The sequence below is a fragment of the Canis lupus genome, chromosome 13, assembly GCF_011100685.1.
Source record: "Canis lupus familiaris isolate Mischka breed German Shepherd chromosome 13, alternate assembly UU_Cfam_GSD_1.0, whole genome shotgun sequence".
Taxonomy (NCBI): domain Eukaryota; kingdom Metazoa; phylum Chordata; class Mammalia; order Carnivora; family Canidae; genus Canis; species Canis lupus.
In genome coordinates, this window is record NC_049234.1 from 28,666,571 (window position 1) to 28,683,071 (window position 16,501).

Below are 16,501 nucleotides of genomic sequence, written 5' to 3' on the forward strand. Positions count from 1 at the left end.
TCTCTTGGAAACCTAATCAACCAGCTTCATATGGTTTTCTGTTTATTGTCTTACTAGTATCTGGTGAAATACGAATAACATTTTGTGTGCTGGCTAGAATTTTGTCTCAGCTAAGCCTCAAAGAATAACACTGAAGGAAAAAGCCAATAATGACCATGAAAATTATCCTTTGTTCCCCTTCCTGTTTTTTTTTTTTTTTTTTTTTTTTAATTCCAGAGGTAAAATAATCCCGATGGCGCAGATCTCATTGAGACATCACCACAGGAGTTACAAGGTGAATAGGTGTCTTTCACCATTTGGAGAAATTTCTTTTAGCATGAATTCTGAAAGACCTGGCTTTTTTCTTCCTTGAGATAGATTCAATTTTCCTTTCCCTTAATTAACCTGAACTCAATTAAGTTAATAAGTTACAAAATATTTTGTAGGACGGAAGCTTACTGATGGCTGGTCATTGTTTTGGTGAAGATCTAAAATGCATCACAATCTTTATGGGATAATTAAGACTGACAAAAATGAACAAAACCCTAAAAATCACAAATTTTCATTTAGATCTCAATCATACCATTGCCAATTAAAGGTGTCCAAAGAATGCAAGAATTTATATTTTCTCATGTTGTTTTTTTTGTGTGCTTACATAAGTTTTCTAAAATTGGAACTGTTGCACAGATACAATTTTGCATTCTTGCTTTTGACATAAAATTAAGAGTCTCCATTTTGGTATATTTTTTCTATACTTACTCTTTTTAAAAGTCTGACTCTTAATCCCTCCAATTTTCAATAAACAGACACACGGATGAACAATATAAATAATATTTGTCTTCAGCTCATTTGTTGTGCTCTTTTATACATTTTTTTTTCTTTTATACATTTTTTAAATCTTGAAAAATGGGATCCAAATAGCATCTGAAAGCCTTTTCAAAGAATTATTTTTATTTTTTCATAAGGAAAATCATGTTCAGGTGGGAGCCACAGACCATACTAGTGTTGAAAAAAGGAGAAGCCAAATTGGTCTGGACACCTCTCATCTTGGAACCTAAGGCTGGTGAGAGAAAAGATACTAGGAAAAACAACTTTCTCCTCTGTCTCTGGAGAAAAAGAAAACATACCTTGCTCTTCAAGACTCCCTGGGAAGCAGCAGACTGGCATTGCCCAGTGCGGCATGTCACATATAGCATAATATACAGGATAATCTCAACAGACTCATTCCAATAGTTATACATTTGTTTTAAAGGGCATTAGAAAAAATATTACCAATATTTAAAACATATATAATTTTAGGGATATTTTTGCTTAACACAAGACTAATATTGACAAGTGAGTAGATTTAAAATCGACTTAAAATATCAGCCATTGTTCTGTTGGTAGATGGATGTGGTAAAAAAAATGGTGGCATATGAATGACTTGGGACTGGAAACATAGGTAATAAAAGAATCAAGAAATGATAATTGAGTTTCAGCTCTGATGCTAATTGGCTTCATTGATTGGTTGCTGATTTTTTAAATTTAAATTCAATTAATTGACATATGATGTTTTATTAGTTTCAGTGATAGAGTTCAGGTTCATGAGTCTTATAGAATACCCGATACTCATTACATCACATACGGATTTTGACATCATTATGACGTGAGGATTTTATTAGATGATCACTAAGATCCTCTGTATCCCTGTGCTATTAGAGAAAACATGTAAATCATTTTGGATAAGAAACATGGAATCTTCTATTTCTTGAAAAGCAATGACCTGAATGTCGTCTACATTATCATGCTCTGTTCATCAGGATAGGTAATCAGATAGATCCTCTTTCTTTTTTTTTTTTTTTCTCGGTGAACTTCTAACAAGCTGGATATATCGAATCTGGAATTTCACTGTTCTCATTGCCTTAAATGGATAGTATCTCCAGGCTTACCACACTCCCAAGTCGTGACACACCATATAATAAAATTGTTGAAAAACAGTCAGAGGTGGGATGCCTGGATGGCTCAGTGTTGGAGCGTCTATCTTTGGCTCAGGTCGTCATCCTAGTGTCCTGGGATTGAGTCCCAAGACGGGCTCCCTGCGTGGAGCCTGCTTCTCCCTCTGCTTGTGTCTCTGCCTCTCTCTCTGCGTCTCTCATGAATAAATATATAAAATCTTAAAAAAAAAAGAAAAGAAAAATAGTCAGAGGAGAAAGCCTAAAGTCGCCAGAGATAAAAGATGTTATCTAGAGGAGGACAAAATTAAGAAATTCACTGACATCAGAAACAATGCAAGCCAGAAGATGATGGAAGTGTCTGATATTTTTAAAGTGCTAAAATAAAAATAAAAACAAAATAATCATCCTAGAATTCCATGTCCGGATAAAACATCCTTCAAAATGAAAAGCTAAATAAAAACATTTGAAATAAAAGGTTTAAAGAATTTGTCATGGGGTGCCTGGGTGGCTTGGTGGGTTAAGAGTTGAAATCTTGATCTCAGCTCAGGTCATGATCTCAGAGTAATGAGTTTAAGCACTGCTTTGGGCTCCATGCTGGACTTGGAGCCTACTTAAGAAAACATTTGTCACCAGCAGAACTTCCCTGCAAGAAATACTGAAGAAGGTTCTTCAAGTTGAAGGAAAATGAAATAGGATGAAAAATCAAATCTACCAAAGGAATTAAGAGCACTGAAAGTGGTCAAATATGTGGGTAAATATAAATGGAAAAGGACTAGTTGTTACTAATTTAGCAAAAAAATTTATATTCTACATCCATTTTTAATGATGACACCATTAGATTTGGTTATTTTTCAGTGAAGAAGTTGTGTCTGAAGTTCACAACCTACTGTTTGTCATCTCATTGGGGGTATTACATATTTGCAATATTCTCTGTTAATTATTTTTTTAATAATTAGATCCATTGGAAATATTTTGCTGAGTATGAGGGAGAAGAATAAGGGAAACTTGGTGATATATCCAATTACTGACCTCTTTACTTTGTTTTTATATAATTTTCTCTAGAATTATAGGTAGGCATCATAACTGCATAATAGAGATAAGAGACTAGAGTCTGAGAAGTTAAGCAATGTGATCAAGATACAGAGTTAATTCACTTCTTGAGTCCCAGATGCATTTAACTCTAAATAAACACTTTATGGAGACACAGTATTTTATTTTATTTTTTAAATTTATTTTTAAGGATTTTATTTATTTTAAAAAGAGAGGGAGGGGCACAAGGAGGGGGAGAGAGAGAAAATCTCAAGCAGACTCCCCATTGAGCAGGGAATCCAACATGGGGCTTGTTCTCAAGACCTTGAGATCATGACCTGAGCTGGAATCAAAAGTCAAACTTAATCAACTGAGCCACTCAGGCACTCTTGGAAACATTGCATTTTTAAATGTTCTAAAAGCCCATGCCAGAAAGGGTGCTCTAAGAATAAATAGCATCTCTTAAATAAGTGAGTCACTCTCTACTCCTCTGGGTCTCAGTTTTTCCATCTGTAAGGTGGGCAGAAGGGCCTGGCATCAAATGGTACTTTTTTTCCCTCCCATCTCCATAACTGTTATTTAAGCCCAAAGCACGGTTCCTAAAGTGGTAAATTCTTTCCCCACTCAACACCACTGACCAAATAGCCAAATAACAAAATAACATTTGATGGCAAGCAGGTAATTTATTCAATGGCCAGAGAAGGAACAGAGAAGGGAAGCTTGTGTTCCAAGGGCATCTTCCCCCTGATTAGGTCTCATGGTCAGGGTTTTGTGGGGCTAAGGTAAGGAGGTTTGTAAGGCCACCCCTTAAGTGGGTGCAGTAGGATCTGTCACTGGTGCTGGTAGGTGTGATTTTTGTTATTATAATTAGATACTGATGATCTTGAGGTTTTCTGGAGGGTTGACTCTGTATCTAAACTGGATCAAACCTGTTGAAAACTGGGTCATGGGGGCTTGTTTGAAGGTTGTGGCTTCTGGCATCTGGCCTTAGTTTCCAATGTCAAGCAGCACCTGTAAGGAGGGTTAGAAAGTGGGTTATTGTGGCTTGTGAGTGAGTCCCCGGGGACAGCATGTCACTGTTCACCCAGTTGCTGACACCATCAAAAGTCAGTGCATCATTGTGGGATTCTACTTAAGCATCCACCCACCACCCGTCACTGAGCCCCATTGATTCTATTTGCTGTATATTTCTCAGAGTCATCCCTTGCACTCATCCATTGCTCTTGTCCTAGCCCAGGACAGACACGTCTCTTGTCTGGACCACTGCAAGGGCTTCCTAATTCCCCTGTACCTTCCATATGCAGTAACTATATGTTGACACGTCTTTTTGAAAGGAGAAATATTTCAAACGTGTAGAGAGATCGTAAGTCATATAAAATAGATAAAACTACATTCAGACTCAACATGTGAATTTTGAAAAAATAAAAAAATTTAAAATGTGTGTTTTGACATTTGTCTTAAGTAGCTTTTAAAAAAAAGTAAATATAATTTTTACTTAAGTTGCAATTTGTAGTGTCACAGTTTTGGTTTCCTTGACTCCTTCATAAAGGTATACACTGTCCTAAAGATGGTGGGCAGACCCCCAAGCAATTTCCAATGTTGAAACCATGAGAAGATTCTGCTGTGGGGCCTAAAGACTATGCAATTTGGGTGGGTAAATAATTTGTTTTAATTGCAAATTATGAATTCAAAATACAAACAAAGAATATGTTTAAGTTTTTATTTAAATTTCAGTTAGGTTTTTTTTTCATAATGTTGTCTTTATTTTTTTAAAGTTTTACTTAAGTTCCAGTTAGTTAACATACAGTGTAATATTAGTTTCAGGTGTACAACATAGTGATTCAACACTTCCATATAACACTAGGTGCTCATCACAACAAGCGCTTATTCTTGATCAAGTGATCACTCCTTGATCCCCACACCCTATTTCACCCATTCCCCCCCCCCCACCTCCCCTTTGGTGACCATCTATTCTCTAGAGAAGAGGATCTGTTCCTTCATTTGCCTCTCTCTTTTTTGTCCTTTGCTCATTTATTTTGTTTCTTAAATATAAACAAAAGTTCATATATATTTGGAAAGTAAAACTTATAACAATTGAAAAAATAAGCTGACAAATGTTACATAAATGATAGAATACAGAAAAATAACGTAATATTGTATTAACTAAAGGCTTGAGTCACCTCTTTAATACTTGCTCCCTACAGTTTTGGCTGTATATTCTTTGACTGACACTTCAAATTGAAATGCTTTTGTAATACCATTTTGTATAGAGAGAACAGAAAGATAATTCAATCTTGCCTCCAACACAGTTGATTAAAAAAACTTGTTTCTTTATTATTGATACTTTGGAATAATTTGTTCAAGCTTGACTTCATTTTGGTATGGTAGTGCCTTGTAAACTTGGGGGATTTTTGTCCAATTTAGGGACAACTTAATTAAGTTTCCTTCATCTATGAGCTGTAATATTTCAGGGTAAATTAAATTTTCTTGTGCGGTGACTAATCTTAAACACTCATTGGGTTGACAACCCTGATAAATCACCTCCCACGTCTTCCGGTGCTGCATACTTTAGGAGATTTTCATATTCACATATGACCATGCAAGTATATGTCCCAATGTCTGGTGCATTAGCACACACGATGACAAGAATGCTTCTGGAAGCCATTTCTGCATGGTGCTATGTATATATATACAGAAGGGACTGAACCACAAAACTATATTTCTATATTTCTAAATTATTTCCAATTCAACTTTCCCTTAAGAGATCTTAAACTTCTTGAGGCTATTCCAAAGTCATTGGCACCAAAGGAAGTTGGACAAAGGGAAAAATGGAGTGAAAAGAGGTAATGGTCTTAACCAATTGGGTTAAAATATCAGATTTTTGCAAAATTTGTTAAAGCATATGACCATGAGAATACCATGCTAAGTTTCCTCCCAGGACTTTGGAAGGAACCCATAGGAGAGAAGCCTGAAGCTAAAGTTTTTTTTCTTTTTTTTAAATTTTATTTATTTATGATAGTCACCACAGAGAGAGAGAGAGAGAGGCAGAGGGAGAAGCCGGCTCCATGCAGGGAGCCTGACGTGGGATTCGATCCTGGGTCTCCAGGATCGCACCCTGGGCCAAAGGCAGGCGCTAAACCACTGCGCCACCCAGGGATCCGACCCTGAAGTTTCTATTAACTTCTCAAATCCCCCTCTGATGACCACATATACAATGCTGTGTCTGCAGACCCCACTGGTCTATTGCGGTGCCTTGTGCAAACTGGTAAAAAAAAAAAAAAAAAAAAAAGTGCTCTTCTCAGTGGACACACCTTTGTGAGTAAATAGCTTTATGAGCAATAGCACCTTCATGTAAATAACATGGTGCTAATCCCTCTAGGCAGTTGAAGCTCTGAGAAGGTGCATGCCTTGGCAAGCATGATAGGGGCCAGATTTCGTCCCATGCTAATTGTTTGCCTGTTGCCTCATGTTGCAAAACCCTGGGTGCTAGCTCTGTATGCGTGCACGATAAGAAGAATGTAATGCATTCTCATGAGACTTACATTTATATTTCAATGGAATCATACTGACCTATCATTCTGCAACTATCTGTATTATACAAAAGGCTTTTAAGAAATACTTATGATAATTTGAATAGATAGATGAATAGATATAATCCTATCATTTTGTTTGCTATAACTGTATTCCATTGTTGGGGTAGATCAAATTATGCTTAATCTATTCCCATACAAATTAACATTAAAACTTTGCCTCCCTGGCCCCTCTCCCCTATCATTTCTTTATTACAAATAAAGCAGCAATGGGCATCTTGGACATATTTCTTTGTGTTTATGAGAGTTTTCAATCTATTTAATTGGAAGTGGGATTTCTGGGTGTGTAGTTTGACACATATTGGCAAATTATTCTCCAACGTTTTTGTAACTATATACATCTCCAATAGAATATGAGTTCCCAACTTCCTACATTTAAAAAATAATAATTGTTTTTGGTAGATTTAAATTTTTGCCAATTTGAAGAGGAGTTAAATTGTATCTGATTTTATTGTAAACTATATTTCCTGTGAATACAAGAAACGTTGAGGAAGTTTTAAAATACCTATCACATGTCTAGCTTGCTCTGTTGTAAACTGAATACTTAGATGCTTTTTCCACTTTTCTACATAGTTGTTTGACTTTTAAAAAACTAAATTGGCAGGGTCTTTTTTTTTAACATTTTATGACCTCTAAAATTTTTTTGTGTATGTGGGTAGCAATTTTTCCACTCTCTTGATTATCTTTTGGCTTTATTTATTGTGAATTTTTCACACAGAACATTTTATTTCTTTTTAATATTTTATTTATTTATTCATGAGACACACACACACACACACACACACACACACACACACAGAGGCACAGGCAGGCTCCATGCAGGGAGCCCGACATGGGACTCGATCCATGGTCTCCAGGATCACGCCCTGGGCCGAAGGCGGCACTAAACCGCTGAGCCACCGGGGCTGCCCCACACAGAACATTTTAATTTTAATACAGTTATGTTTAATAGTCTTTTAATTATGTTTTTCACTTTTAGCATTTTTCTTAAGTATTCATATCTCAGGTGGGTAAAAGTTATGCTATTTTATCTTGGTTACCTGAAATAGATTATTCTATTTTATCTAAATTTTGAAACATTTTAATGGAAACTTTTAATCCATCTATTATTTTCTTTTCTGTGTGGTATAAGATAGGAATCTATTTATGTTTGTTTTTACATAAAAGCAACCAGTTTTCCCCCAATGTCATTTATTGAATTGCTCATCTTTTGCCTCTGACCTGGAATGCCAAACCTGCCAAGCTTCCTTGTGTGAGCAGGCTGTTTCTGGGTTCTTTATCTGCCTCACTTACCAATTTGCTCAGTCTTTCCTGGAATCTTTTAACTTCTTTAAAATACCTTGAAAAAAGAAAAAGAAAAAAAAATACCTTGGCATCTGACTAAATGATCCTCCTTTGTTCCTTTATCTGCAAAATTTCTTGCCTATTTTTTGCTTTTACCTTTTTCACATATAATTTAGAACCAGCTATGTAAGTTACACACACAACATCCGCACATATCAAATCTATTGTGATTTTGTTTGAAATTCCATTATCTTTATTGATTACCTTGGGGGAGAAATAACATCTTTATGTCAGTTTATTCATCCTATCTATGAACTCTACTAATATTTCTATTAATGTAGGTCCTAGGACCAAAGTAGTGTCAGAAGCACTTAGGGACAGATGGATTAAATTAGTCTAGGAGCAGAGTCATTAATCTATAAGTGGAAACATTCTGGAGGCAGGATGACATTTAAGTGATATCTGGGCACTGACTCAGCTTTCTTTGCCTGGGGATTAGAATGTGGCTAGAGAGATTTTAATGTTTGTAAACACTGAACACAAGTGCAGAGATTGTTGGTGTAGCTATAATTCTAACACTCACTTATGGTTTAAGGCAAAGAGTATGAAGAAGCAAATTGATACCAAGTTTTCCTTCTTTCTCAGTTCCAATCGGACTTTCTACCTGTGGAGAGAGCCACCTGCACTGTGGGTCCCATAGGTAAGCAAGAACCAAGGGGAAAGCTGAATTCATCTAACTCTATGGAACCACCTCAATTCCACTATGTTCTAAATCCTGGCTAAACACAATTAGAACTTGTATCTAATTATGTATCTAATAATGTCGTCCGCTTCCATCATTGCACTGATGGTCTGCAGTTTCACTGAAAGGAGTCATTAAAAGAATATCTTAGACCTTAGTAAGCTCACTGCATCTATGGACTCAGTGTATGGATGTTGTCAAGCATTATGTCTTTAATATTGTCGCTGTTCTGTTTTTTCACTTATTCAGCCTGGAACTCTTTTAGATGTATTTGGATCCCCTCCATCTGTTCTTCATAATGTCTTTTTACATCTTTTTAAAAATAGTTTTCCTTTCCTTACATCTCTGATCAGTGACGTTCTGCATGATGAGCCGAGGTTGATACTTCAAGAACTGTGAAAAGTCTGAGATTTTTTACTATTTACAACCAGGTTAGCATGTCACCTTTTTAAATGTACACTGGTAGGAAAACAGAAGATCTCTGGGTCAGAGACAAAAACAGGTTATTGCTCATAGCAAAGCCACAGCCAGAGTAACATCATAGCTTTGGATTGATAAGACCCACATTCCTATAGGGTGCCATAGAAAGAGCCAAGTAATACTAGGACACACAGTGGGAATGTCTTATAGGAGAAAATCCTGAGTTTAGGAAACTGATCTTACATAGAAGCTGCTGGTAAACCTGCCTATCCTGTCTTCTATAGAGAGATATGATTTTTCTCACCCTTACAGGAAAGCAAATGTTTCTGGGGAGGGAAGAAAATGTGTCTAGTTTTATTACCCTGGAATATCTCCAGGGACAGACACCTTAAAATCTCTACAGAAGGAGTTACAGTCTTTATCTTTACTTATCCATAATATAAATGCATTTCTGCAGGGGAGTTCCTATCTCCATCTTTCCAAAGCTACCTGCTTGTATAAACATTTCTGAAAATAGTCCTGGAACACATGATCTGTTAATGCCTGGATGTGTAGAAATGTGATAAATTCAGGGGGAATTATTTCCCAACACCACATGAATTCTCTTTTGAAATGTTCTGATCTATTTTTTAACTCCTGTGCTAAATATTTAATTTGTCTATATAATTTTCATTTCAAAAAATTTCATTTGTTTCTTTTAAAATCTTTTTATATCCTCTATTCTTGAAATAAAATTATTTTTTAAAATTTTCTGTAAATTTCTTTCAAAAAGAATTGCTCTTGCTTCATTAATTTTTCTACTGGTTAGGTTGGGTCACTTAGTCTTAATCTTAAGTGTTTTATTTCCTCTTGTGTGTGCTGTTTTGGGTTTGTTTATTTTAATGAGAGAATCATGTGCTCTGAGTTATAGAAGTATCTCAATGTTCTCATGTTCGCACCTCACAGATCACTAGGGTTTCTCCAAATCTAGATTATTCCAATAGATGTTTTGGTTTTGGATTTGCACACCAAAAGAGTAGAGTATACTTGGACCACGCATTTGTACCCATAATTTCAGTAAAAGTTTCTGCTTTCTATTGGTTTCAGTACCAAACATATAGCAACTCAAATGTACTGAACACTTATTATGTGCCAGGCACTAAGTCCCTAATGTATATTACCTTACTTTATCCTTGCTATAACCTTGAGATATATATTATTATCAATCCCATTTCATGGATGGGAGGGTGAAGCTTGCAAAGATCAAATTATTTTCCTATAATCCACCCAATCGGTAGCAGAACTAAGATTCAAATCCAAGAAGTGTAGACTCAGACACCCTATTACAAATCTCTATATTAAGTATCCCTTGAAGAACACAAAAGAAATATGTAGTAGGTGAGTGAATGATCCAGCAAAAATTCATGAATAGAAGTTACCAGAAACCCATCTCCCCACAACCTCCCAAGCCCATCTCCCTAGGTCAGTGTCAGGGCATCCACAATCTCAAACTCAACCATAACTGTGATGATCTAAAACCTGCAGAATAGTCAGACCTACCGCTTTCCTCCCAAAAAGGCTTGAAGGCATTTCATGGTCTTTCCACCAGCATGGAAAATGCTATTAAAAGACTGTGCTGAGAAGCTCTACAGAGGCCAGTGTGCTCACAGTCTTAACAGCTGCCATCCCGCCACCATCTGCAGCTTTTATTTGTCTGGGTGATATGTGGCACTTTTGAAGAGATCTGGGCTTTCAGGAAATGACAGGCCATGAGTGAGGGAAAACATGAAATAGACCCTAGTTTGAGAGCCTTTATCGAGTGGGTAAAATGTGACAGAATGACTAGCCATAAAAGGCAGTCAAGTGTCCCAGCTCTGCAAATGCTATGCAGAAGCATCATAGCTGTGAAATTAAATTCAGTCCTTTGTGGATTTATGGTGACTGTCTTCCAAATTAGCAATCAGTCAGGCTATAGGATTCTGACTCTCCCATTTACAGTGCAGGAGGTGAGGATGGCTGATAGTAGGAGGGTTCTTTTCCAGAATCATAGGAGACCAGAGAAGTGAACGTTCTGGCTCTACACGTTATCAGGATAAATAAGAGCATTTCTTGATAGTCCAACACCTATGAACAAATACGCCTTTGTAAATATATTTTGTTAGATTTAAAAATATTATAAAAGTAATACATACTTATTGTAACATATCAAACCACTCAAATCTACTTACATGACATGATGATGTTAATTATTTTGATTTATATCCTTCCATACTTTTCTTTCTGCTCTTAAACCATTGAACATGGGTTATGGAAAATACAAGATCCTTGAAGGCAGAAAGTTTTGCCTGTTCTGTTCACTAGAGTATCTCCATCCCCTAGAACTGTGCCTAGTATATATATAATAGGTATTCAATAAATAAATACCTGCTGAATATATTGCTATTCCTGCCTTCCTTTTTAGGGTTAGCATGGTATATTTTTCTTCATACATTTAGTTTTAAGCTCTAAGTCCCTTTACATTTAAAGTGGGTTTCTTGTACAAAAATATAATTGGATCATGTTTTTGAATCCACTCTAGTAATCTCGGTCTTTTAATTGTTGCATTTAGACCATTAATATTTAAAGTATGTATTGATTTACTTGGGTTAAATTATCTACCCTATCCATTAGTCTTTTCTATTTGTTGCCCTTATTTTTGTTCCTATTTTAATCTTCCACTCTGTTTTTGCCTTTTGTGGTTTTAATTTAACATTTCATATGATGTAATTTTCTCTCCTTTCTTAGTTATCAGTTACATTTCTCTTTTAACTTTTATTCATAGTTGCCCTAGAGTTTGCCATATACACTTAACAACTAACCGAAGTACACTTTTAAATAACATTATAACACTTCACAAATGGTATCTTATAATAACAAAAATGCCCAATTCCTTCCTCCAATCCCTTTTATTACTGCTCCATTCATTTCACTTATACATAAGCATATACAACTATATATATGTGTGTGTGTGTGATATGCATAAGTGTAGAAATTGAATACATTGTTGCAATTATTATTTTGAACAAAACATTACCTGTTATATCAATTAACAATAAGAAAAATAATTTTTATTTTACTTAAAATTTTTCACTTATTCTTTCTTTGGTGCTCTTCCTTTCTTTACATAGATCTGAGCTCCGACCTACATTATTTTTCTTCTCCATAAGGACTATTTCTTGCAAAGCAGATCTACTGGCAAAAGTTTCCTCAATTCTTGTTTGTCAGAGAAAGTATTTCTCCTTCACTTTAGAAGGGTAATTGTGCAGGACAAAATTTTGCAGAATCCTAGGTTAGTGGATATTTTCTCTCAACATGTTAAATATTTCATTCCACTCTCTTCTTGTTTGCATGGTTTTTGAAAGGAGTTGAATATAATTCTTATCTTTGTTCCTTTATAGGTAAGTTTTTTTTTTTTTTTAACCTGGCACTTTTCAGAATTTTTTTTATCTTTGATTTCCTGTAATTTGAAAATAATATGTCTAAGTGTAGATTTTTTTTAACATTTATTCTGCTTGATGTGCTCTGAGTTTCCCAAATTAGTGGTTTGGTTTCTGGCAATAACTTCTAGAAATTCCCACGCACAGTTTTTTCAAATATTTCTTCTGTTCTTTTTCTTTTCTCTCTTCTTGTTCTGATCTTCCCATTACATGCATGCTACACCTTATGTGGTTGTCCCACAGCCTTTGGATATTCCATTCAGATTTTCTCAGACTTTGTTCTCTTTGCTTTTCAGTTTTTAAGTTTTCTCTTTATAAATCCTCTAGCTCAGAGATTCTTTCCACAGCTATGTCCAGTCTACTAATAAGCCCACCAAAGGCATTCTTAGTTTCTATTACAGTCTTTTTGATCTTTAACATTTCATTTTTGTTCTTTCTTAGGATTTCTATTTCTCTGCTTACATTGCCCATCTGTTCTTGCATGATGTCTACTTTATCCATTAGAGGCCTTAGTGTACTAATCATAGTTGTTTTAGATCCTGGTCTGAGAATTCCAACATTCCTGCCATGTCTGGTACTGATGCTTATTCTGTTTCAAATTATTATGATTGTTATTGCCTTTTGGTATGTCTTGTCATTTTTTACTTATTGTTAAGATGGAATGGTGGGATGTCCAGGTGGCTCCGTCACTTAAGCATCTGCCTTCAGCTCAGGTCATGATAACAGGGTCTAGGATTTGTCCCCATGTCAGGCTCCCTGCTCAGTGAGGAGTCTACTCCTCCCCCTCTCTCTGCCCCAACCCCCATGATCTCTCTCAAATAAATAATAAACTCTTTAAAAAATAAAATAATGTTAAAAAGATGGAGTGGCGGGATGCCTGAGCTCAGCGTCTGCCTTAAGCTCAGGGCGTGATCCCAGGGTTCCAGGATCCAGTCCTGCATTGGGCTCCCTGCGGGGAGACTGCTTCTCACTCTGCCTGTGTCTCTGCCTCTCCCTCTCCGTGTCTCTCATGAATAGATAAAATAAAATCTTTAAAAAAAATATGGAGTGGCAACTTCCAGGTTCTTCATATGTGGAACCAGAAAACTTATTTTCAAAAAACAAAAGCAAAAACAAAAAACCACCAATCTAATGATTTTAAAAGGACAGCTCACATATATATCAAAATGACTATAGTACTTTGGGGTTTCTTTTTTTAAAGATTTTATTTATTTATTCATGATAGACACACAAAGGGAGGCAGAGACACAGGCAGAGGAAGAAGCAGGCTCCCTCTCCCACCCAGCCTGATGTGAGACTCAATCCCAGGACCCCAGGATCAGGACCTGAGCCAAAGGCAGATGCTCCAACCACTGAGCCACTCAGGTGCTCCATACTTTGGGGTTTCTTTCTAGTTCTAACAAATCTTGCTTTTAATTTCTCAGAAAATAGTTTTGTCTTGACTATTAAATATAACATAAATAAAAAATAACTCTTCATATTATAGAAATAGAAAACAACTTATCTCTAATGTTCTGGATATTGAACATAGGCTAGCAAAATTAGTCTTGAAGTCAATGAGAGGTCTCAGATTAAAATTTTGTTTTCTTTGATAAGAAATCATCGGATGTTGGTCAATTTACTAAAATTTTCTGTGCTTTAGTTTATTTTAAGATTCAATATAGCCATTCATTCGACTGTTTTAAGTTCCTATTACAGCCAGTCCTTGAGACAGATACTGATAACCAGGACGATTAGACAGAGAGAGTCACCTTGTATATTGAGCTAGATTCAAGGAGGTTGTTTTTACAGAGTGAAAGGTTGAACACACAGTCTGGAGAGATGGTGTAACATGTCCTTATAAAAGTGGTTGTCTCCAGATGAATCTTTAACGTGTCTGGCTCTCCAGTGCTCTTACATTTTGGATTTTTTCTCTTTCATTTATGTTTATTTTTACACTCCATAAAATATAAGTACTCTGAAGGTAAGCCAATGTCTTATTTATCATAGTATTCTCTGCATCTGTCCGAGGACCTGGCTGTAATAAGGAAAAAAAATATATATTTGGTGAATGAGTGAATTCACAATACAAGCAGATTTTAGACCATGTAAAGGAGTAAATGATATATAAATTCTGTAAGATAGGAGCACCTGGGTTGCTCCGTGGTTGAGCATCTGCCTTCAGCTCAGGTTGTGATCCTAGGGTCCTGGGATCGGGTCCCACAATGAGCTCCCTGTGGGGAGCCTGCTTCTCCCTCTGCCTGTGTCTCTGCCTCTCTCTGTGTGTCTCTCGTGAATAAATAAATAAGATCTTTAAAAAAATAAATTCTGTAAGATAATTCTGTAATATATTATTTATTAAGACATTATTCTTTTGCTCTCCATCTGTCCCTTCTTCCTCTTTTATTCCCTTTCTCTGTACAAATTTAAATATAGAGTTCTTTGATGAGATAGTTATAGGTAATGCAAGATATATTCTTTCAGGAGATAGTGATTGATATGAGTAACTCATCAGTCTTTTGCCACAGCATCCTTTCTGTCCTTGTGTGCTATGATTTCTTGACTTTACCCTTGGCCTGATCCAAACAGCAGGGCCAGGTTAGTTAGGAGGGATATCCCTCTTAGAAGTGCATTTATCTGATGAAGAAAGGTGACAAAAAGATGCCCTCCGCATGCACAAACTAAGCACCCCTAAGGGGGCTGCTGTTTGCACAGATATAAGCAGGTTGGACTGTGGTAGATATGATAACACTTCTTAATAATATCTAAAAGCTATGTGCTAAGGAGAGAAATATCCTTGCGCAAGGCAAGAACACAAAAATCGATTAAATCAAGGAAGAAAATATCATGATAAAGGCTTGGGGAGGGGTGTGAGACAAGAAGTTTATAACAACGTATGCTTAAATGTTTCATGTTTTTATGTATACGAGCATTTGTTCAACCTTTCAGAATTTAGAGGACTTTCACACACCATTCACTTATTTATCTATTCACTAAACACATTTTACCAAATAGCATCTGGAGTTCAGGAAGCAGAAAGACAGACTGAATCACAGGGGTCCTGACATTTAAAGAACAGTGACCCACCTTGTGAAACAGAGCCCAGTCAAGTCCTTGCTCTGATTAATGGCTCTACCTCTTTAGGAAAGAATCAGTAGAGAGAAAGAGTGAAGGGACAGGAGACAAAGATGGGCAGAAATGTTCCTTCCCCAGTGAGCTGAGGCAAAATATGCAATCCCTGGCCTTGCTGCTTAGGAGGAATTGATGGGAAAGCCAGGCAGGAAAGAGATCATTTCAGAATTCATGACAAATACCACCAAATAGAGGCAATGGGATGCTTCCAAAGGCTGAGCAAACAAGCCCTGGGGTGGAACCCAGCCTGGTGTGTGGACAGACTCCACCCCAGAAGGGAACTCCTCTGAATAGCAACAGGACCCCCTGAGGCCACTCTGGAAGGTGGTGAGACTGACCAGACAAGAGCCAAGTGCCATGCTGGAGATCAGGACTCAGAAACACTTTTTTTTGTTTTAAATCTCAGAATTTTTGTTTTATAATAACCAACGGTGATTGTTTCTCCTCTCTTGAATAATCATTTTCTCCAAATCCTTCAAAATAATATTAAATGTTTGATTTGTACCAGAAACTGTTCTAAGCATTTTACAGATGCAACATATTCAATTCTCCCAAGTACTCTATAAGACAGATATTATTAATGTCCTTGTTTTACAAATAAGGAAACTGAGGCACGAAGGAATTAATCTGTTTTAGTAACAACAAAGCTGGGTTTTGAATCCAGTTTCCCTACAGCATCTGTAATATGGACGTGGTCCTGCTCCAGTTTACCACCAACAGAACCTCATTTAGTGAACTTACTTTAAAAGGTGAATTGCCAATAGAAACAAATTGAATTCAGAGTGAAGGACTAAGTTGCAACAATAACGAATGGTAGGTAAGAAAAAAAAATGGGCAAAATCGTCAACCAAAATTAACGACATCTATAAAACAGTAAAACAATAAACTATTAATGATTAATTTTGTGCCAGAAAGTGAAGAGAAGTGATAATGCAGACAATATAACATGTAGGAGAG

The 16,501-nt window shown here is 36.3% G+C and overlaps 1 long non-coding RNA gene across 1 annotated transcript; it reads right to left on the minus strand.

Annotated features, from left to right (window-relative positions):
- Positions 1–3,605: 3,605 nt before the first annotated feature.
- On the minus strand, positions 3,606–10,715 carry LOC106559616. Its single transcript, XR_005368318.1, has 3 exons — positions 10,518–10,715; positions 7,826–7,871; positions 3,606–3,953 (listed from the first exon to the last, which is right to left on the minus strand). It is a non-coding gene; the product is annotated as an uncharacterized LOC106559616 (long non-coding RNA).
- Between the last annotated feature and the right edge of the window lie 5,786 nt (positions 10,716–16,501).